This window comes from Topomyia yanbarensis, chromosome 1, assembly GCF_030247195.1.
Source record: "Topomyia yanbarensis strain Yona2022 chromosome 1, ASM3024719v1, whole genome shotgun sequence".
In the NCBI taxonomy this organism is placed as follows: domain Eukaryota; kingdom Metazoa; phylum Arthropoda; class Insecta; order Diptera; family Culicidae; genus Topomyia; species Topomyia yanbarensis.
Window position 1 is genome coordinate 1,901,974 of NC_080670.1, and position 27,686 is coordinate 1,929,659.

Below are 27,686 nucleotides of genomic sequence, written 5' to 3' on the forward strand. Positions count from 1 at the left end.
ACGCGAATGGATAGAAGAAAGTGCAACGAAGGTTTATTATTTACGTTTCATCAATTTATTGATTTCACGAGATTCATTTTCACTCAGCCTATCCCACTTTGATTCTACCAATACATAGGTACTACAAAGCCTATTTATGAATGGATGCACCGTTAAACAAAAAATCGCTGCAGAAAATGCATCTAAGTCCATCATAAAACTATTTTCGATTCTTGTATATGTTTTGCTTCGATATATGATTAAGACCACTGCATTCGCTACATTTATGTGTACTTTAGGAAAATTACAATAACAGCAAAATAAAACTATTAAGCTTGTCCTATACAAGAACTGTTACTGTATTGTCTAAAACATGACTTTTAAGCATCGGTCTGGTTGTTTACCGCACACAATAGAAAACTTTTCAAAATTTTAAAGCAGTTCGGTTTTCCATAGCAGTTTTCTGTCTGCTTTCTTTAATCGGATTCGATCGCTCATTGTGAATAAAATGACCTGATGAGCAATTCGGTTTGATTCATGAAGTGAACTGTAGAAATAAATGTTTGATTAATTATTAATCCAAATGTAACAAGAAATTAAATATTTCACGTATTGCAGTCCTACGTCTACAATTCGTACAACCCCATAGGGCTGTCCCTTGTAGTTTTTTTTGAAAACCGCAATCTTGCGTATTTCTTATAGTTCAAATCACGTGGCAAAACGCAGAATCGACCCTCGCTATTTTTACCAACACCGTCAGACTTAATGAAATCTGAAACCATACAGCAAACAGTCTCGATTCAACCTGGGGGCCCGTCTACCTATAGTAGTAGTGGTACAGTAGGCATAGTGTTTTACATGCTTCGACGAAAAAGAACGGAACGTAAATAAAAAATAAATGCAACACACAACCGGTAAACCGAATGTCTACCGACCCGAGTGCCTTGCACAGGCGACAAGCTATGCCGTAATGTCTGCTAAATTTCAGAAGCAAACTGAAACTGGATCCAGGACAATGGTCGCTCTGGAAGGTTTTGTTTTATTTTCTATAGGATTGTTTAGTTCTATCTGTCATTCTTCCCACTCTCAGTCCGACATACCTTTTATGTCGAATTTTTGTTTCTGAATAATTCGATCTATGCTTTCCTAGTTCATCGTTCCGGAATGATTCCCGAAAACGTCATATATGAACTATAGTGACGTGATGGAATGACGAGGCTCAATCCTAGGTCGAACGAAAGGTCAGCCGCTGTATTAAAATGCATAACCTACTGTTTTCTTTACCACCGATAAGCGGTTCGCGACAAGCGCCACGTAGGCCTCGGTCTGCGTCTGTCCTGCGAGACAACATGAGAACGCGAACATACGAAAGTGCGACGAAAATAAATCCGTTCATTATTTATTTACCAACCGGCACATTTACACACGGCGAACTGTAACGGAAATGTGCGGTTGTTTGAGGCTCGTCTTTCGCCAGCTTGGTTGGGGGTATGTTGTGAAGGTAGGTGTATCGGAAGTTTACCTTATTTTATCGATTTTTTTGTGTGTCAGATATGCGTTTTGAAGTACACCAATCGTCGGTGGTGGTTTCGTCCCATGATCGCCATATCACTTTTTATTTTGTCAAAATAATTTTTACATATTTCTTTAGGTTGAATATACAACCTTATCGAATGATAGTGTCAATAAAGCAAGTCTGAAATTTTCAATACAAGTTCTGCTGGTATAAACTGCGTTTTTTTATTCTAATTTTTATATTTACATGCTCGAAAAAAACAGCACAGGATTCACGTTTACAAGCAAAAAATATCCCAATAATAGGAGATTCTGGAGATATCCGTTCAATAATTACGAAGTCGTGCTCACAACACAATAGATAAAATTCCTATCCTAACTGATACCAAAAAATTATTTCTGTCATAAGTCAATACATTAAATCGGGAGGCTCGCCGGTTCACTACTGTATAGGTAGGTGTAGCTACCATCGCACACAGTAGGCTGGAAAATACGTTGTACTAGGGAGTGCATGACGGCCGGTTAAACATTCTCATTTTCAGCCTGCTACATAACAAACTTGCCTCTGAAATGGGATATACCTATAAGTTACAGATGATTCACTGTTTTTTTTTTTGTATTTCCACAACGATTTCATCACTTTGGACCATACCTTTCTAGGCCCCAAAATTCCATCAAAGGGCATTTGAAGGTGAACCCTTCGTTTGCTCTCATGTGTATACGACCGATTTGTTGTAGCCTGGAATAGGGCATGAAAAGAGGTGATGGTAGCGACTTCCTTTGGAATCCTTCTCCGTCGTTTTATTGACTCCAGCAACGTAGCGGGTTGCATCATGTTTCTTCGATGTCACCGGAGCCATGCATACTTGCGTCAATGTGTTGTAATAATAGATTTATCCCTGTATCCGGTGAAATTGGGAGTACTCCGGAGCAAATACATTGGTAGATAGTCGTTCTTGTATTCGACAACACTTATCAGTTTTCTTTTGGTAGCAATCAGGAGCTAGTTTTTTCTGCTTTTGTTTGACTCGGAGAATCTACTTACAGATAAATGAAGAGAGACAGGAAAATGATGTTGAATAACGAATTAAAGACCATCTTGAAATGGATCGGTTGTTATGTAATCCTATTTAGGTATGTGGACTTTATTTAATAAGACATTTTCTTGGCTTTCTAATATGAAAATACAATGTATACTTTGCGAGTTGAAGAGAGTTTAAGAATTTGACAACCGCGAAAACACCATTAAAAGTCCTTTATAAAGTATAAATGCACTAACATATGGACATATTATAGAATCTACCGGACCATAGCGATAGTGTTTACTAAGCTTTATTCCAAACACTATCAAAACACAATGCATGTGCATAGGAGTATCATGGGCTTTTCATTTGCACGGGTTTACGGTCGCGGTTGTAATAAAAATATCGCCTTTCAAGCCACAGGCACAGTTAGCCTCCCAAACCAGATATTTTTCAGTGAACTTCAAATGTTTTATATACCTGAAAATGTCTGCTACCTTTGCTCTTCCGGTTGCCGTATTCTGTCCAACCAGCTGTTTCAAATCTGCCTCGGCGTACGTTTCGTCGTCGATTACCACACAATTGAACTTCCTCAGGATTGTTGTTTACAGTTGACCGTCTTGTATTGTTTATCGTCGCTTTTTGGAGCCACTACCTTTATTTTTATTTTGGAGCATGCAAAAGACCGATGACTCTGAGTTTTGCTTTAACTACACTTTCATAAGTCGACAATCCAGCTCGTTTTAGCTCAAAGTACGAATTATAGACTTCCAGCTTGTTTGAGACATATCGAACGAAGAGATTGGGGTTCGTTCTCCGAATATAACGTTGGTGACAGTTGCTTCAGTCAATTTCTACGATTTCGTGGCCTCGGTGTGTTTTGCGATGTGCAATTAACACTTTGATGTGTAACTCGTCATCCGTTATCAATATGGCATTCAAGCGGAAATAGATACACTTCACAAACTATTTTTTTAAGGAAAAACTACATTTCCTAAATCCTATTTTTGGGCTGCTCATCTGTTTTTCCGTTCTTCCCGTAATTGCAAATCTATTCCATTCCGTTAGTACTGTTTATGCAATTGGTCTTTCACCTCGCTTGTTGGGGCCAGGGGTTTCCCATAGAATGGACAGTTCTCTATAACGTGCATTAAAAAAATTTACATTTTGCGAAGGATCTAAAAAAACGAAAAATAACACTTATTAATTCTAAACAATGCTTCGGCTTGGACCTGCGCTTCCGTACGACGATATCCAGGTATGTTTTGACGGTTTGTCCGATTGCACCACCCTTTCAGTCGGTGATTTTGTCACATTTCCCTAGTTTCGTGCTTCAACTTTTGCTGGATTTTCCGTTCGTGCACAAATCTGGCTTCCTTTGGATGCTCTACCTTCATCCAGCAAGGTTGTCGATGATCTTGTAGATGTCGCATCTTCTTTGCCTTGGGGTACAGGCAGTAGTAGGAACAAGCCATCGAATGGCTACTGAAAAGCAACTGATTTCGTTGACAAAGTTTGACAGTAAATATAATAAGGGTACTATAATTGGTGGCAGCAAAAAAACACATAAACAGCTATGAAAATGTTCTTGTTTATTTATCCCAAAGCACCAAAGGAGTGACATTAACCTTCTTAGCAAAGCCACTCCCAACGATTTATTATACATATCCCCTTCAAACTGAAACGGTCGGTACGGTTGTCCTCGTTTCTTCCTCCTTTAAGATTCAAAACAATTCGTTAATTAAATTATTCATTAAATGAATAATTTTATTGCCGTCTATTTTTGAAACATCTTCAAACCCAACTCTGCACAGTAGGCCTGGCCGTTTTAATATTTGCGACATATGAAAATATGCTTCAAATATTAATATTGACAAGAAAAACACTACAGAATAACTGCAGTGTTTTCCAGGATGCTTTTCAATACTGGCTGTGTAAGGGTTAGAATAGAATAGAATAGAAATGAACATTTTCTTGTTTATTTATACCTTACTTGACCAGCCCACATATAATGTCAAATTACAGATATCGTGCTTGAATTAACTCGTCCAATATTTTTCCTGAAGGAAAAAAAGAAACACACTCGGTACCGGCCAGTTGCTTTAGGCGTTTACATATGTTGTGTGAACTGTTTGGATTTGGTGTCTAACTGGCGCCAATTTGGTGTTAATTTGGATATATCATCTAACCGGCAGTAAGTTGGTGTCAGTTACTGACGAATGAAATACGAAACATACAAACCGAACTTTTTTTGCCTTTCTCATATAAAGAAAGGCTATGCAATCACTCCAAAAATTGATTTTCAAACCGAGGCCCGGAGGGTAGAATGTCATATCCCATTCCATTCAGTTCGTCGAGATCGCAAAATGTCTGTGTGTATGTATGTGTGTGCCAAATAGTGTCACTCAATTTTCTCAGAGATGGTTGAACCGATTTGCACAAACTCAAATGAACGGTATAACGCTCCCATAAGACGCTATAGATTTTTTGTGTTGATCGGACTTCCGGTTCCGGAGTTACGGGTTGAAGAGTGGGGTCACACAGCAAATTACCATATAAACTGGTAACCCCATGATGTTCCGAATAATGTAATACATATTCAAATACGTTCAACATTACTTGGATTTGCGGGTCTAGATCACTAATGACCAATTAAAGTAGTTTTGACCACATTGGTCACCTATGACGGATCTTGATGCCCCCTGGGAACTCGCCAAGTTCCCGAGCTATTGTCACACCTATTTGCCAGCAAACTCTTAACCGATGTTTACAAACTTGATTTCAAATGAAAGATATAATACTCCCATTGACTGCTATCGAATTTCATTCAGTTCTGACTTTTGGTTCCGGAGTTACAGGTTGGTAATTGCGGTTACATAGGAATTTCTCATATAAACCTGTACAATCGTAATACCTCATAGGTTTAAAATCTATTGAAATTAACGTCAATTTACTTCGATTCGCAGGCCTAGATCACTGATGGCGAATCAAAAATTATTAGAATGCATTGTCCACTATCGATAATTCCGAAAGTCCCGGAGTTCCGGGCAAATTCCAAATCTAAAGCCACTTCGGTGATGACAACCAAATTTTAATTAGTCTCAAATGGAAGGTATAATATGAAGTTCGGTGTTGAACCTTCCATCTACCCCTCCACCTCCTACCTCTCAACCCCTACCCTCTCAGACCAACCTCCCACATGCATTCCCTTCATCCACCCCGTATACTACAATAAGTTAGATGATTCCCGATGCATCCTCCCTCTCCCAGTAGTTATATCCCTTCCCTTCTCCACCATGAAGTTAACATGAAGACAACATTGAACTCACGCTGATTAAGCTATATAAATATTATATTTTTGTTTGTTTCAAGTGTGTCAGTATCGACATGTTGCTTATCAGGTTCGTGACAGTCGTGCAGTTATGTATGCTCATCAAGTGTAATAAGAATGTAATAGACATTTCAACAATGTTATATTGAACAAAACCAGCCAATAAATCTTGGTTTGGATAAATGAGAAAGGCACATTAGCATTTGGATTAAAACAGGTTTTTTTTATATAAATTAGGTGTTGTGTCCTTATGCGCAAATTGGTGCATTATTTTTTTTTCTTTGGAGAAAAAATAATTGAAGAACAGTACTACGCATCCGCTTGATAGCCGAACTATGTTTCAAACTTGCTACAATCTTATCATAATCAAAACTTCGGTGCTAACGAGTCCTTCAATTATGGTACAATTCTTTTTAAGGAATGGTCCAATTTGTCACCGTTGTTCCTTAGTTCTTTTTAACTATAAGTTAACAAACTTTTCTTTACAACAGGAAGTCTTCCCTAAATTGCTATTTGAAGCGAATTTATTTCTGTTTGGTGGGAGAATCGATCCTACATTTTGATTTTCTGTCATTCAGCTCTGCAATTTTACTGATTTTCTGCTCGTCTTCTACATGTTTAATTTTACAGGTTGCACATTTTTTTTACCAGCCTCTAACCAAACATTTCATTATTTTCCTTCGCACCTACGCATAAGCATTACCTTTCTGAATGACGCATTTCACATTCACTTTTACGTCAGCAATTTGTCACCTGTATATGTGTCTGGATGTGAAGTTGGAATGAGCACAAAAACTAGATCTAGGTAGGCCGGAAAACATACCGCATTCCTTCATGATAGCGTTCCAGTTATCAACAAAGCAGAAATGGAAAAATGCAAGGATGATGTTCACTTACAACAAGTCCCGGAAATACCATACATTCCTTTGCATTTGCACCTAACAAACATTATGCAGAATGACCGTGGGTTCTTCCTCTCAATAGACACCAACGCCAACTATACTAGTTCCGCTCATCTCTCGTGTTCCACCCCCTTCCAAGCTGCAAGCACGTGTTTGTAGATGTTTTTTTCTTCTTTCAACAGAAGAGGGAAAGACCACGCTACGCCATCGTCGGGGATATCCTTCCTCACTCGCCGGTAGTCACGTTTCCAGCATAAAATGAACACCATCAGCGTGACGTCATTCATTCGTTTGTATGTGTATGAATGGATGCGCGATCATTTTAGTTGTCAAAAGGGCTCTACACGGTGAGAGAGAGGAAAAACGTTTCGACTCCCTGTTCCCTTACGATACTATATATATATAGCCTACCGACAGGGGGAGACAATCGATCACTTGGTAGATAATCCTTCGAAAGGACGGACGGGTAGTTTTCTAGTGGTTCGGAGCAAAAAAAAAGAGTTCGGTTTCCAGAGATTCAAAACAAACAAAAAATCTAGTGGAATTCGAGCTGATAAAGGTGATTATTGTGAAATTTTTAACTAGAGCAAATAGGACTCCTACCCACAATTCGATAAAAGAGCGCCATTGCCGACGTGAAGTTTGGGATGTTTTCATTTGTGATATTACATAATTGTCTAAATAAAGGAAGCAGAAATTTTACTTTTATCTTGAGGAGCCGCGTGTGTGATTAAAACTTGGCACGCGGGTGTCTGGTTTTACTTTTGTTTTTTTTTTTCGCGTATGACATAATAACACGCGCTAGTGGTGACAGGCAGCATCGAATGATATAATATCGGGTCTGTATTGTTTTCGTCGTATCTGATGGCACTATCTAAACTTGTACCAGCAGAGCCGCCAATAAAACGTGCGGTACATATTGGCGAGACTTCCATTGCTTTCTCGTGAATGAAAGAGAAAAGCGTTGTTGGTCGCCGCCTCTGCACGAGTGTCATTGCCATGGTGAAATGAAAGGGGTGAACCGGGTTCATCGGCAGGATGGTGTGTTTGGGAACTAAGAATTCGACATGGTTAATTCTAATTTTAAGATTGATATTGTGAAGAATTTCGAGTTGAGGAACATTCACGGTATGACACAGCGTCAGTTCCAGTTTAAAAGGTTTCAAAGTAGTCCTAATCACCTTCTACACTAAGCAAGCCATGGATTTGCTGTCTTCGCGAACTTGACAATTCTTTGGTGACGGATCTTGATGTTTGATCTTCTACAAGAATCCAATTTCCAGTAACCACTAGCTGAAATAACTGCATTTTACAGTTTTAACCATTACTGTGTCATTTTAAAGTAGAATAATCTAGACGATTTACTAATTTGGGTTGGATCTGGCTTGTATCATCGTAGGATGGGTGTTAAATTAGGTTCGTATACGTCGGACTGGAGCAGCAACTGTCCCGTAATGTAACAGGGAAGCACTCTTCAGTTTGCTATATTTATCGACGACTACATCCCCCGTAAACTCGCTTACTTTGTTTGACACTGTTAAAAGCTTAACAGTTGGCGGTTTTTCAGCTGATTTGTACTGATTAGCATCAAAGCTGACTTAATCCTGACGCCGAAAAGGTGTCACTTCTAAACATTCCGGAGCTGAACAGCTATCAAAGTTTTTTTTTATCTCATTGGCAATTGGAAGCTTTGTCAACGTTTTATTATCGTTCTTGAAAAAGAAATCGAAATCATAAAACAAAAATAGATGCGTAAACGCAAGGTCATTTGCTCCGACCGACCGGTAGGACAGGATGACCTCCTGGGTTTTGTGCTGCCGCGAATAGTATGATGAAATACGGAAAGTGAAAAGGCTACTGCCACCCAGTAGGCTGTGACTTTCTTATGTGTAAGTGTATCGTTCTAGAGAGTTGAAGAGAGAGAGGACAAAATAATACGAAGCGTGAGCGGGAGTATCCTCAACAGCGCATGCACGGTGTGGTGATATTGCCTGGAAGATAAAGTTTGGCGAATGCAAGACACAATTATTGAGTGTTTAGATGATTTATGTTGAGATATACAGGGTGTTTGGTTCATGATGAAAAATATCTCGAGTGATGATAGAGGATTATATTTGGGAAGAAAGGTCTACACATAACGATTGCATTTAAAAAGTGGCATTTTTCGTATGGATGAAAAGAAACGGACTCACCGGTAGGTCTACCGTCAGGTGGCAGTATATTCGCATGGCAAATCGGTGAACTATGACTTTTTTTTTTAAACCAAAGGTATTAAATCTCAGTCGTAAAAGAGCTGAACGTTTTCTGAAATTGACTGGTTTGTACCTAATACCTCTAATTCAAACATTGTATTACTTTTTTTCTATTTGTAGGCTAAGAAAATTTCCTACTATAATAGCTATCAAAGTTATTTTCATAAAAACATTTTTTTAATCGTTTATTTGATACGGCTCAAGCCGTTATATTTACAAAATATTAAAATAAAACGAATAATAGTGTGAGTCGCTCCGATCCCATACGCGTGACATACCATAGCGCGCGGAGACCTTTTGTCGCGTTAGGGAAATATTTGCATCCGCGCCAACTGTATCTTGGGGATCATTCATATCTTTCCCATTGTCTCATACGTACGTTTCATCATCATGGTTACTACCTTAATGTTCACGATTAAGTGTTCTTCCTAACTTCTTTCCCTTACGAGTCACGTGAACCCTCCGTCATTGATAGAAGTTTCCACACTGATGGTATTAGCTGTCGAATTTGTTGTACTTGACGCGTATTTTGCAGTTATTATTGCTTGAACAGTAGCTACAAGTTCGGCAACCGTTTCTGGTTCAGGTAATGATATTGGAGACTGGGTGTTGGTATTTCTTTCTGAAGATGAGCTTTTCTTTTTGTAGATGCGGTTTCTGGGCAAGGTTGTCCGTAATGTGCGGTTTGTTCACAGAACTGAGACGTATTAGTGTGTCCTTAATATGTAAAAAAGCAATGGTACGAGCCCCTTTCTATTTTGGATTGGAAAAATAGTTTATCCACATATATGGAGATCTTGTCACAAACGATCACGTGTTTCAAGTTGTTCTGCGAAATGAATCTTTTCGCCTGGGCCAATTTGTCGAACGTTATCAGCACCGCGTGCTTAACATGTTCGAACTGGATGAAGGTGACTTTTAAAAACCGAAGCCGAATGCTCGGTTTTATGTGAAAATACCGGAAGTCAATTACCCCGTGTTAGGCCGAAGAATTACGTTTTATTGATGAGACTCAATGATTTCGATAGATCACCACGCAATAGTAAAAGTAAAGATTTGATAAAAATAGATAACTATTGTGAACGAGTGAAAAATTAGATAACTTATACTGATTTTGTTTTTCTTCACACAATTGTTACCTTTGATCCCTGTAGCATTGAGTACCTTTAATGACAATAGTTAGCTCTCATAAAGGTTATTGTCATTATTATATGATATGTAACCAGTGTTACGAAATATCAAAATCAGTTACCTATTTCTGCTTGCATTTACCGAAACCGACATTCAGATTCAACGCCTCCCTCATTCATTCACTTTCCAACTGACTGAAATTTCATGCAGAATCGAATGCTTGAGTGCAGAGGAAATATAAATTCATTCAACAACCAAAGCATTCATTTGTTATTATGTCGATAGTTTGAAGGCAGTAGTTAGCATTTTCTACATTTTCCAGCATAAGTGAACTGCGTAATCTATATTTGGTGCCCAACACCACCGGTAGGTGGTCCGAGGACAGAGCGGTGTGTGTTTCCGGAACTGTCAGTGTTACGGAGCCTCTCGCTAAGTGTACGAGATATAGTTGGAGGTGGTACTTAATTTTCTTGTTTTGTTGTCGTTTAATTTTGAACACAGCAAGCGGCTTCAGCTAGTGTTCAACCAACGCTTGCTGGAGCTACCGTCAGCACATCCGGCAGTCCACATAGCACAACCTTCAGTGGTTTGCTCGATGCGATGTCATGCGCGAAATATTCGAATTTCACTTGTTTCAGATAATTTTGGATGACGTTGTAGTGCGGTTTTGTAGGGACGACGATCTTGTACCCATCGGAACAGGCGGATTGATGCTTTGACTCCATGGGATATCAGGTTGTTGAGATCCGTCCTCAGCGTAGGCGGAAATCCCTTCTAGTTTAGTCTAGTCTACACATACACAGCCAATACATGTAGGGATCCTGGAAAATTGCAGACGTTCGTCTACAATTTTTCTGGTCATTATTAACCCTTGTGAAGGCAAGCTAAAATCCTAACATTAAAGGGCAAGCCGGGCCTCTCAGGCCCGTCTAAATTCAAGCTCCTTTTTGCCGTTCTCATATAGAAAGGTTATGCAATCGGTCGAAATTTCGACTTTTTAACCGAGACCCGCAGGGCCAAATCTCTTATACCATTCGACTCAGTTCGTCGAGATCGTAAAATGTCTGTATGTATGTGTGTATGTATTTGTATATGGATGTATGTATGTGGCAAACAATCTCACCGATTTTTCTCTGAGGTGGCTGGACCGATTTGTACAAATTTAGTCTCAAATGAAAGGTGCAGCCTTCCCATCGGTCGCTATTGATTTTTTTTATTGATCCGACTTTCGGTTCTGGAGTTACGTGTTGAAGAGTACAATCACACAGCAAATTTCCATAGAAACTGATACCACCATGATGTCCAAATGATGCAATATATATTAAAATATGTGCAACATTACTTGGCTTTGCATGTCTAGATCATTGATGACCCACCGAAGGCACTTCGACCACATTGGCCAGCTATGGCGGTTCTTGATGCCCCGGTGGGAACTTACCAAGTTCTTAAGATAATGTCATACCTATTTCTCAGCGAATTCTTCACCGATTTTTACAAACTTGGTTTCAAGTGAAACGTACAGCATTCCCATTGGTTGCTGTTGAATTTTTAATTGATCCGACTTCCGGTTCCGGAATTACAGGATGATGAGTACGAACACGCAGCAAATCCCGATTTCAGCGTATAATGCGATGGATGTAAAAAGGTCAAATTTTTTTCCAAAGGTGAGTATTCGGAAGATCACGTCGACTGTCGATTGATTCTGAGCTCCATTTCGTTTGAACACGACCAATAAATGTTTCTGGGTTGCTATTAATTTCTTCTGATGCATAACCGGAGTACATATTTAGATTCTTCTTCCCAGTCTGCATCAGATTCATTGTCGGAAGCAATATCATTCGCATCTTCTTCCTCGCTTAGCATATCAGCTTCGGCATCGTCTGCTGTTAAATTTGCTCGAATTTCTTCCATTATTTCAGATTCTTTGAGACGATGAAAACATGGGCAAATCGTTTTATAGCCATTTCAATTTGTTGATGCTTTTAGATCCTACAATTTGAATAATTACGACAACTATATCACAAAGAATAGACAACAAAAACAGACAATAACGACAGAGTTAGGTTGTGTTGTATCCAAATAATTGTCAAGTAGACCACAGTGGGTGACATAAAAGTATTTACCCAAAAAATATGACACACGTCATTATCGTATGCTATTTTTACATTTCTTATAAAAGAAATGTATAGAATTCGCTCAAACTTTCAAGATTTTTTTTCTTAAAAGAAAAGGTAAAAAGATAAAATCAATCAAAACATGAAAAAAATTACTGCTAATATGAAGATGAACTCATCAACATGTTTTTTTCAGGTAAATATTAATGTATAAAACCCGTGGTATTCCTAGTAAATGTTGCATTCACACCGGGCCTGCCAGGCCCGGCTTGCCTTTTTGTGCATGTAAAAAATTCAAACATAGCTGCGCATCACTCCATCGACGAAAATTTCACAATTCTTTATTTTTGTTATAGATTTCAAAGCTACTTATCAAAATTTCCATGCCCAAGCTTATACTGCATACACATTTTTTTGTAACTAAAAAATTGTAACGTGCCGGGCCTCTGGGACCCGGTTGCCTTTTTGAGGGTTAATGTTTGTGGCACATACTGAATATGACACAAGCATTAAAGCGGCCAGGCCAACTGTGCAGCGCACAAAACAAAGATGATTCAAAATTATACGGCAATCAAATTATTCATTCAATAAATAATTTAATCAACGGATCATTTTGAACCTTGAATAAGGAAGAAACGTGGACAACCGTACACAACCGTTTCAATTTGATGGGGGTATGATAAATCGTTGGAAGTGACTTTGCTAAGAGTGTTAATGTCACTCCTTTGGTCCTGGGTTCCTGGGATTGGACATCAGCGTAGGCGGGAATCCCTTCGCGTAGAAAGGTGGCAATTTTTCTTTCTTCTCGATCTCCTGTTTCGGCAAAGCAGCGAACTTGTTACTGGCAAGAAGTCGTTTCTTTGCAGCCTTGTCTCCGTCGGCGTCTGGATCCAGCGGCCGCTAGGACATAGCAGTGGCCCTTCCACTAGGGCACGTTTTCCCATTACTTGGTACGAGTCGAAACTTTCGAACAACGCGGAACAACACGAAACAAACGAAAACAGCTAAAACTTTTAAAAACGTGTCTAATCTCGGAGCGAGCAAACACAACTAGATGACTTCCTATGTGCTACTTTTATACGTGTGTCGGGGTTCATTGGATGGCCAAGAGGCAGTCCTAGCAACACTCGCTGCTTGGTTGAATTGTACGGACCAATCAGCGCTGATAAATACCATTTTCACAAAATACATTATTTTTGTTATTTATAGTAATCGTACATTTTACGGAATCAAATACAATATACGTGCACATATTTCCGATCAGACAGCGTCAAAATATAGCGATTTCGACCAGTACAACAGGAGTTATTCGCATTTGAAAACTGGGAAAATATCTCAGCAGAAACTTTGAAGCGGGCCCCTATATTGAAACGTTAGAAGTATTCTACTTAACAAAACTTTTTTTCGGCATTAACATTTTTGTGTGTGGTCATTTTTCAACCGATTTTCTGAGTGTTCTGAAAAGAAGGCGAAATGGCCTTTCCGGTATATTTTGTTTATTACTATTCAGTTTTGGGACAACAATGTGAAAGTAACCATTTTTTTGAAATATTTGCATGAAAAATATGAAAAATGCTCAATACTTTCATTATAAATGCGTAATTATTTTCATAAAAAATTTTAATGGTTGTTTTCATATGGTTGTCCCGAAACCGCATGGTATTTTTAACAAAAGGACATAACATAGCATATCGTTGGAAAGGTCATTAATTCTTATCAGAAGATTTAAAAAATTGAAAATCGGTTGAAAAATGACCACGTAGAAAATTTTGTAGTGCAGAAAGTCCCGAAAAATAGTAATCTTGCTATAAATCAAGATTTTGAGGGTATACAACATTTTTCATACATTATTTTGTGTTGCATTTGATGAGATCTACAACCTAAACTTGGTCACTTAAAAATACAAATCCACTGTAGCACCGTGTAATTGATCTTTTCGACACGCGTAGTATGTTTTTATTACATTCATAGTAGCCCCGTCAGCATCAGCAAAAAATAATTCTGAATGCAGTAGCTTTGTGAAATATTCGAACTTGCGCTGTTCATCTATGAATTTATTTTTTTCCAAAACAGTTTAGTTAAGCGATATAATGCGCGGAATAAGTATACCATACGCCACAAAAATTGTAAAATAATAGTTCTACGACCCAAATCATAGTGAGATCGATTTTTGTGTGATACTTTGGACCGAAACTTGACTTTATTGTAATGCTTCTTATTTTTAAATAAACTAATTTATAAACAACTTAAATAATAATTATACAGTACAAAATCAAATCAAACATTATTATTCACAAATCAGATTTCCATAGAAAACTTAACACTTTCTTCATCCTCTTCGAGCTTCAATAACATCTAATATAGCATAGAGATCTAATAAACGTTTTGGCATTGAATCAACTAATTATTCCAGGACTGACATGTCGATTTATGCCGATGCTTCTGAATTGCTGTTTTCAGCTGAAGTGAAGTATCTAATTGTCATCGTTTTGTAAATACACCCTGAACAAAATACCCCAAATATTCTCAATTGGGTTTACATCAGGGAGATAGCAGGCATCGAAGTTTCGTGATACGAGAAAGGAGTTTAGTTCTCAATTAAAATCTGGTTGGTTAATAATAGTGGTTGATTCGGTTTTGTACGGTATAATTATTTCTTATGGTTGTTTGTGAATTTATTCATTTGAAAACAAGAAGCATACCAATAAATTCATGTAACTAGCTTCGGCCCAAAATGTCACACAAAATCGATTTCTCTTTAATTAGCTTGTAGAACTTTTGTTTTAAAACTTTTATGATGTACGATATACTTATTTCGCGCATTGTAGCTGATATTTCCGTAATCGCTTATGCGAGCAGTGTCCTACCACCATATGAGCGTTATATTTATATCAGTAGAGTAGAAGAGCACTAATCCATCCCTTTAGTCAGGATGTCACGCTATATCGTTGCTAATTCAGCTTGCAGTGACTGAATTGCGCTTAAATAGGTTTAAGCATCTTTGCGTCATTCCTTAGGTAAAACCTGTCATGGAAAATTTAAATTACGTTTGAGCGAGGCAAGAGGTCTATTTATCCTATTATTTGAGTTAATGCGTTGAATAGAGATTGCAGACACTATTTTAACTAAACATTTCAAATGGGTGGGTTGAAAATAGGTGCTCAGTTGAATAAGGACATAGTAACTCCACATGTATAGTATGCATTGAATGCATTACATTTAGTTGGTTATCTAAATATTTCATTCAGCGAAGTATGCCTGTGATAAGTTGTTTTGCAATATTCAGGAGAAATAAATATGATGGATTGGACTTAAGCTATTCCTATTTCACCTTCCCAACTCCATTCCAATTTCGTCCAAGCTATTGAGCACAGCATAGGCTCAATCAAACCAATGAAAGCTTCCAGATAATTGGTGGAAGAGCTTTCCATGAAACTGATCGAATCCGTGCACGCACACTCATAAATATAATTCAAATCTATTTGATAAAAGCTCATCGTCTGTTGCTACAAACCATCGCCACTAAAACCACTTTTGATCAATAATCCCTCTCAGAGCTAGCGTAGAAATATAATTCACTTTGCTTCTGAAACCGAACATGTCCGTACCTGAAAGCGCTGCATCGGGAGAACGAATAACGATGGAAACGAACCAAAAATTTCATTCATCGCTGCGGGCATGAATTGAATTTGGTTTTCTTTCAAGTTCATACAGCGATGTCAACTTTTTTAAGCTCTGTATGTAACATTGATAAAGTAACATACAGTCAAACAGCTGTCATGCTTTACCATTACAGTTGAAGTTTATCGTGTATCTAAAAAAAGAAGTTTACTCCGTTAGATTGTTAGGTTAGGTCATTATCATTTGAACTTCCGTGTCTATTAGTCATGGTCTGCTTTGTTTTTCAGCCTTAGTGGGCACGGGATCAAGTTACCACACGTAGCTATACAAACGTGTTTATGGCATGATTTCGAAAACTGCACTTATCGCTGTTATTCATTGATGTTATTCACAATTATTACGTTTCAAATTGACCGAAAAATGGTGAAATCAGGCTTCAAAAATGTTGTTTTGTTTGAAAGTTATAATACAAAAAACTAAAAGAGATCAATTGTACACACTCTCCCCTACAAGTGCGTTATCGTTTCTCATTCGCTCCAGCGTCACCGAAAGCATTTTGAAAAATCGTCCACCAACACATGCCACATTCGTCTGCGTTCTTATTTTTTATCAACTTCAGTTTCACTTTGCTTTATCCCGGCTTTCCAACACAATTAACTTACCGATACACATGGATTACGGAAACACGAACATGTAGTATCGCACCTTCCAACTTCTTTCACCTTGCCCGTCAGTCGTTCATCGCCCTACAGTTAAGGGTTGACATATCCCGGCCCGGCCGGCGGCGTGCTTCATCTAACTTCATCCGATATGTGTGTATTTACAGTCTATATTAATGCGCTACATAGCGATGTGATACCTATATACAAACGTCTTTTACTTATATTTTCACGGACAACGAAGGCGCGAGCGAATCGAAAGCATCATCCAAGCAGGCGGCCGCCGCCCGCCAGCACGGAGAGAATTTGATTAGGGAACACTCTCGAGTCTGTACTGTACCTACTGTAGGTCGGGTCGATCGGCCGGTCCAAACCGAGTCGCGCTCGAGAGCTGCAGCAGTTGACAGTTGTCTTTCAGGCGGACAAGTTTAAGTTGGAGTTTTTCCGTGCGATTTCCCTATCCTTCCATTCCTCCGAGTACATACATAGAGTGCGCCAGAGGACCAACCTTTGTGCGGTGGAAAGTGTCAGTGCAAAGCCGTAGCTCGAGTGAAAACGGAGCATTATTGAGTACGGGACTGGTTAGAGGAAAATTTGTTCTATTCGATTATTGTGAGGAAAAGTGCCTGCTGGTTGAACCTTGAAAACGTTCGAGTAAATAGAGAACGTGTGCTGCGTGGGTGTCCGGAATTTTTGACCGCTTGAGAAAGCTGGGATTTTTCATCTAAACGTGATCTGTTGTTTGGTCGAAGGTGAGTTCTAATTGAAAAATTTATTGAAATTTGAACAATTTCCCTAAAATATGGTAGCTGTAGAACATTTTTTATAAAACCATGGACAAAGATGCCAACTTGGCAGAGGTCTGTCAGCAAATACGAACGAAGAAATGAAACAATCCACATTCGTTTTAGTATTCTATTTGCGTCAAACTCCCAGTTCGGTCGAGAACAAAAAACGATTCTTATTTGTGATAAGAAAGTCGGATGCGAAGAAGAGTAAGACATGGGACAGCTTTTGGTAATGTGTGACAAAATGTGTGCTGAGCAGTGTTGGATCAGAGTGGAGGGAACACAGATAAATCTTGCAAAGGCACGTGAAGTGTTTGGGCAAATATTGCAACCTGTATCTATCGGAAACGTTCAGCGACGTTATTGGAAATCAATTGCCATTAAAAGCAACAATTGGAGTACTTCAGTTGTCTGGTTATATATATTTTGAATTGCACTTAAGTTGGCCAATAATTGCACTCAGGCAATGTGCTCTGTCGTAAGGCCTTTGGTACCGCTGTAAACAAACTGTAAGTACTGAGATTCTCAGCTGTTTTTATTATTCTATACCTGTTGGTGACCCGAAAATTATCCTGAAAATGAGATGAAATAGTAAAGCCCAGTATGCAATAAAATATGTTCTCGAATAACTTATACATATTTTTTATATAAATACATTTTTCATAGTTCTTTTTATTCAAAAGTTGTTCTATAACAATTATCTACAAAATATGGTGGGCAACGTATGAAATATAACTGGAGTGTCGTGACGATACTTAGGGCTGTTAATTACTAATGATATACAGTGAAATCAACAATCCACCAGCCGGGTCCCCGACCAGGAGAAAATAACTGGGCAATAACCCGAGCATACTATTTTTTAGTATTCATACCAAAACTTGGTATTAATTGATTATTATACCTCATTGAGGTATTAAGCAGGTATTGAAGAAACATTTTTCAATACCTGCCTAATACCTCAATGAGGTATAATACTTTATTTTAGAATTATTTATGTATTCCAGTGATTTTTTCAAATACCAAATCAATACCTTATTGGATACATCCATAGTGTGAATTTTGTTACTGGATCCAACCTTCGAAGGTTGAAAATGTTTTATTATTATTCAGGTATTATAATAACTCGTTTTATTATCAAATAGTTATTTGTAGAACATATCTGTGTTATTTTGTTTTGGTATTTTACCTCTTATGTAGAGCTCATTAATACCATATTGTGGTAAACAATCGTTGGTATTGATACCTAAATTTAGTATTCCTCAGTTATTTTCTTCTGCTCGGGTCGAAGCTCCAAATAATTGGCTCCTCAGTATACCGCTCATGGTGTACAGTCGATCGGATGGTTTAGGAATCATCAACAACTGTTCAAATAAGTACTTCAGATTGCTGTATGCGAGATAATGGCACGATCAGAGCCATCCTAAAGTCACTCGGTGCGCCTGAACTCTATTGAGCTGAGGAACACCTATAATGGTTATAGTTCGGTGAAATTGATAAAGGATCTCATCACAGAGATGATTAATTTTAGTATACCGTGCTTCCAACATCATACATTTTGTAATGACACTTGGAAAGATAACAAAACCTTTAGAGGTTTGAAATAACTTTCTATGCATTTCGCCTACACCCGCATATTTATATGCTGTCCGACAGAGTACCCGGGTACCTTTTTAAATTTCAATTCATGAAATTTCAGTATTCTTCCCCAAGCAGGAAATTGGTATTCAGTGACATCTTAGAACATCACCAAGCATAGCTTTTGGAGGAATAAAATTAAAGATGCGGGAAATGGCCGCCTGAGGAAGGGATTATGATTTTTTAACCTATTTAGACACAAGTAGATGTTTTGAATTCAGGAACCCATCTTTTTTAGACGATCTAAAAATGAACCGGATGAATTCATCTGCTACCCAGAGGAATATTCCATTATTGGGATACTATTTCTATTAAGGTTTCAAAATTTTTGAAATTTGCTTAGAAGACTATCTCATGGTTGGAACCATTTGGCAACGGGAACGGATATTCCGAAGCAGGTTTCCGTGGGCAGGGCCGTGAGCGGCCGTAACGAGGTCCAATTGCCATACAGTTCCGTAACGATGAATAATAGACTTCTGAAACAATTTGACACATATTTTGCTAGGCTTTCATTGAAATTCACCAATCATAGACCAATACTGCAACTTCCCTCCGGAGATACGGATTACCGAGAATCAGATTAATTCATACCTGTTCACTTTCATAGATTCTAAAAATGGACGAGTTTCTTAATCTAAAACATTCAAAATTCTTAAAATCGGTTTCAAATTTCATAGTTATGAATTGCTCGGCTATTCATAATGGACTAAATATTTCAAGTAGTCCGATTTTTATTCTCACTCCTTCACTTCGGGACTATTTATGATTTCTCTTTTTTTGAGCGACCGAAATTAAAAGTCGCAAGGACAGAACGCGCTTCGTAAAATCCGTTATATATTAGAATGTAAATATCGGAAATAAACTTCAAGCGTAGAAGTCGGACTGCGATCCTACAGTATAAGAATCGCTAAAAAAGTTCTCACCCGCAAAAAAAATCGATTAAAGATAAATCATACGCAGGAGTATCCGTACATTGTGAAGTTCAAGATTACAAACCGGATAAAAAAACTAATTTGAAACAGTCGGATATATTTATTTTCAGTTTTTATACTTAAGGTCTTTTATCCGACTCTAGCAGATGAGAGTACCAATCCTATTTCTATGCTTGAAGTTTATATTCGATTTTTATAGTATACTATGTTTGAAGAGGGGTTTTTCGAGGCAAGTTCTTCCTTTGAACTGCTCATTTATGATTCAAACAGCGATGAGACGTATGCATTCACTGGTATTTAGACTACAAGACACACATTACTACTACTAACATCCTCCAGACTCAACTATTTGACATTTTCATCAATCGGAAGAAAAAGTATTTTTAATACCTCTTTTGCTGAGTTAAGCTATCGAACCTAAACAACAAAATTACTCGAATCTATAAATAACGGTGATACAACTTATTTCAAAATAAATCGTGTGTTATAGATGGAATAACAAACACATCTAGTGTATAATGCCATGGTCCATATTTTGCGGTGTTGATTTTAATTAGCAGTAGAAGAATGTTCTGTTTGTGTTCGTCATATCGTAATTGTTGATTCCACATAATTCATGAAGGGTCATAACTATATTAACATAGTGGAATACTTCTAAGAGTTTGACATAGGAGCCATGGGAAAATCAAGAGTGTACGATTTTGAACGTTCATAAATTGTTTGTGCTCAATGGAATAATAAAATTTTGCCCTATTACCTAAATACCATAGCACACCATTGTACGAACACCTGCACAAATCGTAGATGGCGTTGCAGAATTGAGTATATCCGTTGCCATATCAGACCTCGCCACGGTTTAATAATGACGTAGACCCGCTCAACTCCACACACCTGGCCACGTCCTTACAAGCGTTTTTATGTCACAATAGTCCTATCATCTACTTAAGGAAAACACTCGGAACCGAAACGGTTTTCATAGATGACGGAGATATCAAAAGGCGAAAAAATGTTATTGTCATATTGCCATGATATTTAAAATATTTGGAAAAGGTACATGAAACGGTCTCACCGGTATGCAGCATGCGAAAATCCTTTCTATATCTTATGTACTGCCAAAAATACTTTCCACGTTGCTTCCGGAAATGTATTGGGCTACACGTCAGTTTCTTTCTTTTTGCAACTCAGTTTGATGCCCGGAGCGCACTTTTCACTTGACTTTATGCGAATCATACTTCGATTAAACCGGATTTGGAATTGCAGGTTCTATTAGTTTATCGGGACAACCACAAATGGTCTAAAATATCGAAAATTCACAGTTGAAATCCGATGATAACGACATTTTTCTCGGAGAACGAAAATTACTTGCGTCTGCAGTCGACGATTGCTGCGATCAATTTTGCTCTATTGCCTAAATTGTGCCAATTTTAATTCAACTTTAAAGTATGTATGTCTTACATTGATGAAGATTTTTTTTTAAAGTAGCGCTGGTGAAAAGAAATTTCTAAGCCTATCTATGGCAAAGACAACGAGCACTAATCCAAACCCTAAGTCTCGTTACACCAGCGGTACCAATGCGACGAAGCTGTTGTTTCAGGACTGTACATTGAGACCGGTAAACTGGGGAGACAATATTGGGAAGTCAGACTGGGCAGGTTTCGCTGTCTCGTGCCTGCAGCAGACTTCATTTGTAGTGTCAGAAAAACGCGTTTTTTCTGTTGCCGAATTTTTTTTGCTGACAAATGAATTCCAAAAATGTCTTTTAATATTTGTCCCATTACGGGCACAAGTGTGTTTTCTTTTTAAACAAACAAATTTTGGTTACACATTTCTAGACAATATTGACGCAGTTTGAAATCCTTTGCTTTTAGCCAATAAGATTATTTTATCCTGTAAACAACTCCCATATTTTTATTCGTTGCTAGCAATACGTCTGGAATTCGGACTTTACATAATTACATTTGGAGCTCCGACCAAGCCGTATTGTTTATTGTTATGGAGAGTTCGGTTAATTTGTTCCGTTCTGTGTCAATAGTAGACGGAGATAGTGCTAAATTTTGTCACGGATTGAATTACTTCCGTGACAACCAAATATTTCTTAAACGCAAACGATAATTTAAGGAATATGTTTGAACATTTTACATAGCCGAATAACAGCCTAAAGTGTATGTCAATTCAATTTAATATCGTATCTGACACCTCTTTCGTAATTGCCATTCATTTGGTGTTAGCTAACGGAACGAAATACAAAATGCAGTGAAGACTCGATTTTATCAGCCCTCGATATTATCAGTTTTTTTACCCGATTTTTCAGCCTCATATGAAAATTGATAATTGGTAGTTTGATGGGCTCTAGCAGACAACCAGACGACCAAGTTGAATTCGAGTAAATACTTCTTTGAGCATATTTTTCGGATCTTACAGATCCGAAATATGAAAAAAAAAGTTTTGCCTTTCTCATATAAAGAAAGGCTATGCAATCACTGTAAAAATCGACTTTTTAACCGAGGCCCGGAGGGCCGAGTGTCATACACCATTCGATTCAGTTCGTCGAGATCGGCAAATGTCTGTGTGTGTGTATGTATGTGTGTGTATGTGTGAGTGTATGTGTGTGTGTCATTTAAACTCACACAATTTTCTCAGAGATGGCTGAACCGATTTTCGCAAACTTAGTTTCATCTGAAAGGTATAACGCTCGCATAAGCTGCTATTGAATTTTTAGTTGATCCGACTTCCGGTTCCGGAGTTACGGGTTGAAGAGTGCGGTCACACAGCAAATTCCCATATACACTGGTACCACCATGATGTTCAAATGATGTAAAACATATTAAAATTGATGTAACATTACTCTAGTTTGCGGGTCTGGATCACTAATGATCAATCAAAGCAGCTTTGACCAAATTGGCCACCTATGACAGGTCATGACGCCCCCGGGGAACTCGCCAAGTTCCTAAGCTAATATCACACCCATTCCCCAACGAATTCTCTACCGATTTTTACAAACTTGATTTCAACTGAAAGATACAGTAATGCCATTGACTGCTGCTGAATTTCATTCGGTTCTGACTCTTGCTTCCGGAGTTACAGGGGTGTTAGTAAGGATACACTGGAATTTCCCATATAAATCGGTACAATCGTAATACCTCAGAGGCTAAAAACTATTGAAATGGTCACCAAATAACTTCTAATCGCAGATCTAGATCACTGATTGCCAATCAAACATTCTTTGAATATATTGCCTACTATCGACGATTCCGGAAGTCCGGAATTCCGGGCATATTCCACAATTAAAGTCAAATCGGTTCTTCGGTGATGACTGAACCGATTTTCTCAAACCAAGTCTCAAATGGAAGACAAAATATGCAGTTGAGTATTGCGTCGCCGCCCCCCTCCCCCCCTCCGTCTTGCCCTTACACCTCCATCCTTCATCACTCCCCTCCCCTTGGACCACCCTCACGCCCGCATTTCCTGCATCCATCCCGTATACCGAAATAAGATGAAGGATTTCTGACGCATCCTCCACTCCCACTCTACTAACCCCCCATTCCCTCCACTTTCAAACCCATTCCACCATCATTTCATGAAAATACTATTGAACTCATGCTGATTAAGCTAAATATTATTCTTTTGCCTTTCTCATATAGAAAGGTTATGCAATTGCTCCAAAAACCGACTTTCTAACCGACTCATAACATTCGACTCAGTTCGCCAAGATCGCAAAATATCTGTGTGTATGTATGTGTGTGTATGTGTGTATGTATGTATGTATGTATGTATGTATGTATGTATGTATATATGTATGTATGTATGTATGTATGTATGTGTGTATGTGCGGATTTGTTAACAAAATGTCCACATCGGTTTCTCGGAGATGACTGAACCGATTTTTACAAACTAAGATTCAAATGAAAGGTATAATATTCCCATAGGTTGCTATTGAATTTCATTTTCAACCGACATCTTGTTCCGGATTACGAGTTGAAGAGTATGGTTACAAAACAAAATTTGTTGATTTGTCCACATCGGTTTCTCGGAATTTTCTGAACCGATTTTGACAAACTTGATTTTAAATGAAAGGTCCATCAGCTGCTGTTGAATTTTGTGTGGATACGAGTTCTGGTTCCTGAATTACAGGGTGATACGTACGATCACGCAGCAAATCCCGATTCTAACGAATTCTGCGATGAATGTAAAAAGGTGATTTTTTTTCCAAAATGTAAACACAACTGTTGAATTTGTAGATCTAGGTCACCAACAGTCATTCAAAGTCTTTTTGGCCACACTAGCCACCATCGACGGATCCGGAAGCATCCAAATTCAGAATAACGGTTATATTGGTTTCTCAAAAATGGCTAGACCGATTTGATCAACTTAGTCTCAAATGAAAGGTGTTGCGTCCCCGGAAACCGATATTAAATTCCATCTCCATCCGACTTCCGGTTCCGGAGTTACGGGTTGTGGAGTGCGATCACATAGAAAACTCCGATTCAAACCGATACCGCGATGAATGCAAAAAGGTGCTCTTATATATACTTACCAAGTGTAATAAGAATGAAAAACATTACCATAATGTTATATTGTACGAACCAGCTACTAAATCATAGTTTGGAGAAATGAGAAAGGCACAATTGCACCTCTAGGTGGATTAAAACAGGTTTTTTTTTGAAATTTTGCACTGTCAGACCCCCTTAAGGGAAATTTAAGCTCAATAATCAGGAAAGGTTATGAGGCTATATCTAGGGACTAAAGAAGAATATTTTAAGAGCTTCGGTTTTTTAAAAAGAAAGAAAAGTTTACGTCCCGATTTTGTCAACTCTTGTTTTATCAGCCTAAAATTTACCAAGGGGCTGATAAAAAGGGGCCATCACAGTATAGTACACTAGCCGATATTCGAAAAATGCTGCGTCCGTCGTTTTCAAACAGCTTTGAATGATAATACAAATAAATCTAGTGAATTGGCTCAGTCTGAAATATAGTGGGGTATTCCAGTTTTCACGTTGTTTTCGAAAGGCAATTACTTTTTGCGTTATTTTTATTCGTCATACCATACCACAAAATTGGTGAAAATCTTTCCAACTATCATAGCTGTTTATTTTAAAAAATTGAAATGGAACCTCATATTGATAATTATCAATTTGGGCCTTCAAAATTGATTTATGCTTTTTACATTTGAAAGTCTGTTTCGTAACAAACGACATTTTTTAAAATATTTCAAGTTTGAAATTTTTGATTGTAACCGTGCGCTTCCTACGAGAAAGTGTTGGGTCACTGATTTCATGACAACTTAGGGGCTTTACTTCCTTTCAGAATTTGGACATGATCAGAGCTATTCGAGAGCTGTTATTCAGAATGTGATTTTTTTTCCTAAATCGTCAGGAGATACTGACGGATTTCCACTCAAGAAGTCTGATAAAGATAATTTTCAACACCTCCATTCAGTTTTGAATATATTATGTGTTTGGATATTTCATTCGGAAGCCAAAGGGTAGCAACCTGGAACCATTTCTATTATCACCTTGAATCAGCGACAATTGTGTGTCTTTTTAAGTCATTGGCTGAACTCCTGAGGGTGATATACTGTGCTCCGAGTAAATAGCATGTTTGTACCAAATGACATTCGAATATAGGTCAGAAAGAACTTGAAGAATTCATTGATTCCATACCCACGTGATTGATTGGTGTCCTACCGAGCGAGCGTGTTTGATTCCGGATCACTGTTCCAGTTTCATCTGCCCGTATCCTAATTTCGAATGGAAAATTTATGAGCTGTGCATCCCAGCGCGGGTGCTTGGTGTCATCTTACCATCATTGCGAATAGATCGATTGACTGCGGTTCGCCGCTGCTGTGTAATTGGGAACATTCCACTATTAAAGTTCGCCAGTCGACAACGCCTATCTGGAGCGGTTTACTGCTTAATTGATGTGGAAGTGCGCTGCACTTCCACTGTCAATTGACCGATGTGATGTGGCTACTGGTGCCCCCTAGTGACGATAGGATGTCAATTGTTTCGATGACACGCAAAAACTTTAATAATTGACAAATCATTTCGCGTGGTATATCGAGCGCATCGGTGTCAAGAAGAATGACTGATTATTGGTTGACGAGTTGATTTGACCGTGTAAACTACGACCTGCGATTCACTGAGCTGCAGTTTTTCCATCCGAAATCATCGACGATGAGGTCCATATAACGGTGAAATAGATTGCTCGTTATCATTCCTAATTTGTTTGCCGGCCATATTCTATATTTAAAATTAATCATTCAGCTCGAATTACGGAATTGTTGGTGTTGGACAATGCGTTTGCTTTACGGCTTGAGCGTCAATGCCGCCGCTCCCAGACACAATGGAAATGTAGATAATGTCATTTTCCGTAATCGAGGCTCGGGATGATAGAACGAATACTTGATAACGGGAAAAAATTCTATTCAAAGTGGTTTGATGGAGGGGGAATTCCTGCAATTTCGCTGTGATGGTTGAAATATCGTTTTAATCTATGTTTTAATGATGAATAATTTCTAAGTTAATAAGGTCGAGTTTCAAGTGTCAAAAAACGTTATAATTTCTAAACTCCTCCTAGATTAGAAAAAAAAAACAATTTAAAAAGGATCGTTTTTTTTACTCACAAGGTGTAATAACCCGTTAATCCATTAACGTTGCTGCTTGGACAATTGTTTGTGATTTAACTTTGAATGTTGAAGTATGGATATTTGTTTCGGTTGATGTTTTTCTAGATAGTTTCTGCGCATAGGGCATATATCTTCCAGGATCACGAAGAAAGCAATCGAACGGTTTTTTCACCTTTTTATCCGTACTCTATTGGCAGTTAGTCCCAATCCGAAGAATTTGTTCCTTTTTGTGAATAGTGCAGGACAATTGCACAATAAATGTTCCGAAGATTCTCTATCACTATTGCAAAAACGATAAGTGTCATCTTGAAGCTTCCCAATTATCTTCATGTGATGATTACTACCACAGTGTCCAGTAATTAACCCAGTAGAAGTACTGGAATCCTTCTTAGATAAGCTGAGAAGTTTTTGAGCCACTTTATTATCTGGTGTTATGAATCGTTTGCTCTGTTCAGCTGCTGAGGTGTTTTTCCAGTTGGATTCCACCATACTACTCTGCCAATTTTTTAGATCTTCTTTCAAAGAACAGCCCGATATACCACAGAATGGCTCTGGCCTAATGAATAGCTTCGAAGAGCCTAACCTTGCGTTGATTCGCCTTCTCATTTCCTTCAACTCCACGGTGGCCAGGCACCCAGAATTGATTCACTTTGTTTTGCATAGCAAGTTGTTGAAGTGATGGAATGCATTCCCAAACCAGTTTGGATGTACATATAAAGGATTTAAGTTCACTAAGGGCTGCTTGGCTATCTGAGAAGATACAAATTTGTGTATGTCTGTAATTCCTTTTTAGTTGCAACACAATCTATAATGGCCTGAATTTCAGCTTGAAATACGGTTGGCCAGGTTCCCATTGATATTGAGATGTTTATCCCGGGTCCCGTGACTTCAGCTCCAATTCTTTTTCCCATTTTTGAACCATCGGTGTAAAAAATAATGGATCCTGAAGGAGCTTGAGGACCTCCTGATTCCCATTCAATACGTTCTGTTTCGAATATATTGAATGGTTTTTTTCAAATAGTATGTACTCTTTCTCCAGCCAGTCTTTATTAGCTAATACAATGGGATTGATTGCAAAGTTTCCCATGATACTCAAATATTCTGTAAGGTTTCCTTTTAAGATATTTTTAGTCCGATTTAGCCTCAGTGCAGCCTTTTCAGCTTCCAATTGCACCCCTTT

At 38.2% G+C, this 27,686-nt stretch overlaps 1 protein-coding gene across 3 annotated transcripts in view; it reads left to right on the top strand.

Annotated features, from left to right (window-relative positions):
* Positions 1-7,179: 7,179 nt before the first annotated feature.
* The window catches only part of LOC131676580 (facilitated trehalose transporter Tret1), a 37,216-nt gene continuing 16,709 nt past the window's right edge, over positions 7,180-27,686 (top strand). Inside the window, exon 1 of one of the 3 annotated variants that reach the window (XM_058955712.1) lies at positions 7,180-7,308. The gene's annotated coding sequence lies outside the window, so the exon portion shown is untranslated. Of the gene's footprint in view, positions 7,309-16,802; positions 17,279-17,675; positions 17,824-27,686 lie in introns of those variants that run through there. The other 2 variants (XM_058955711.1, XM_058955713.1) reach the window with 2 other exon arrangements.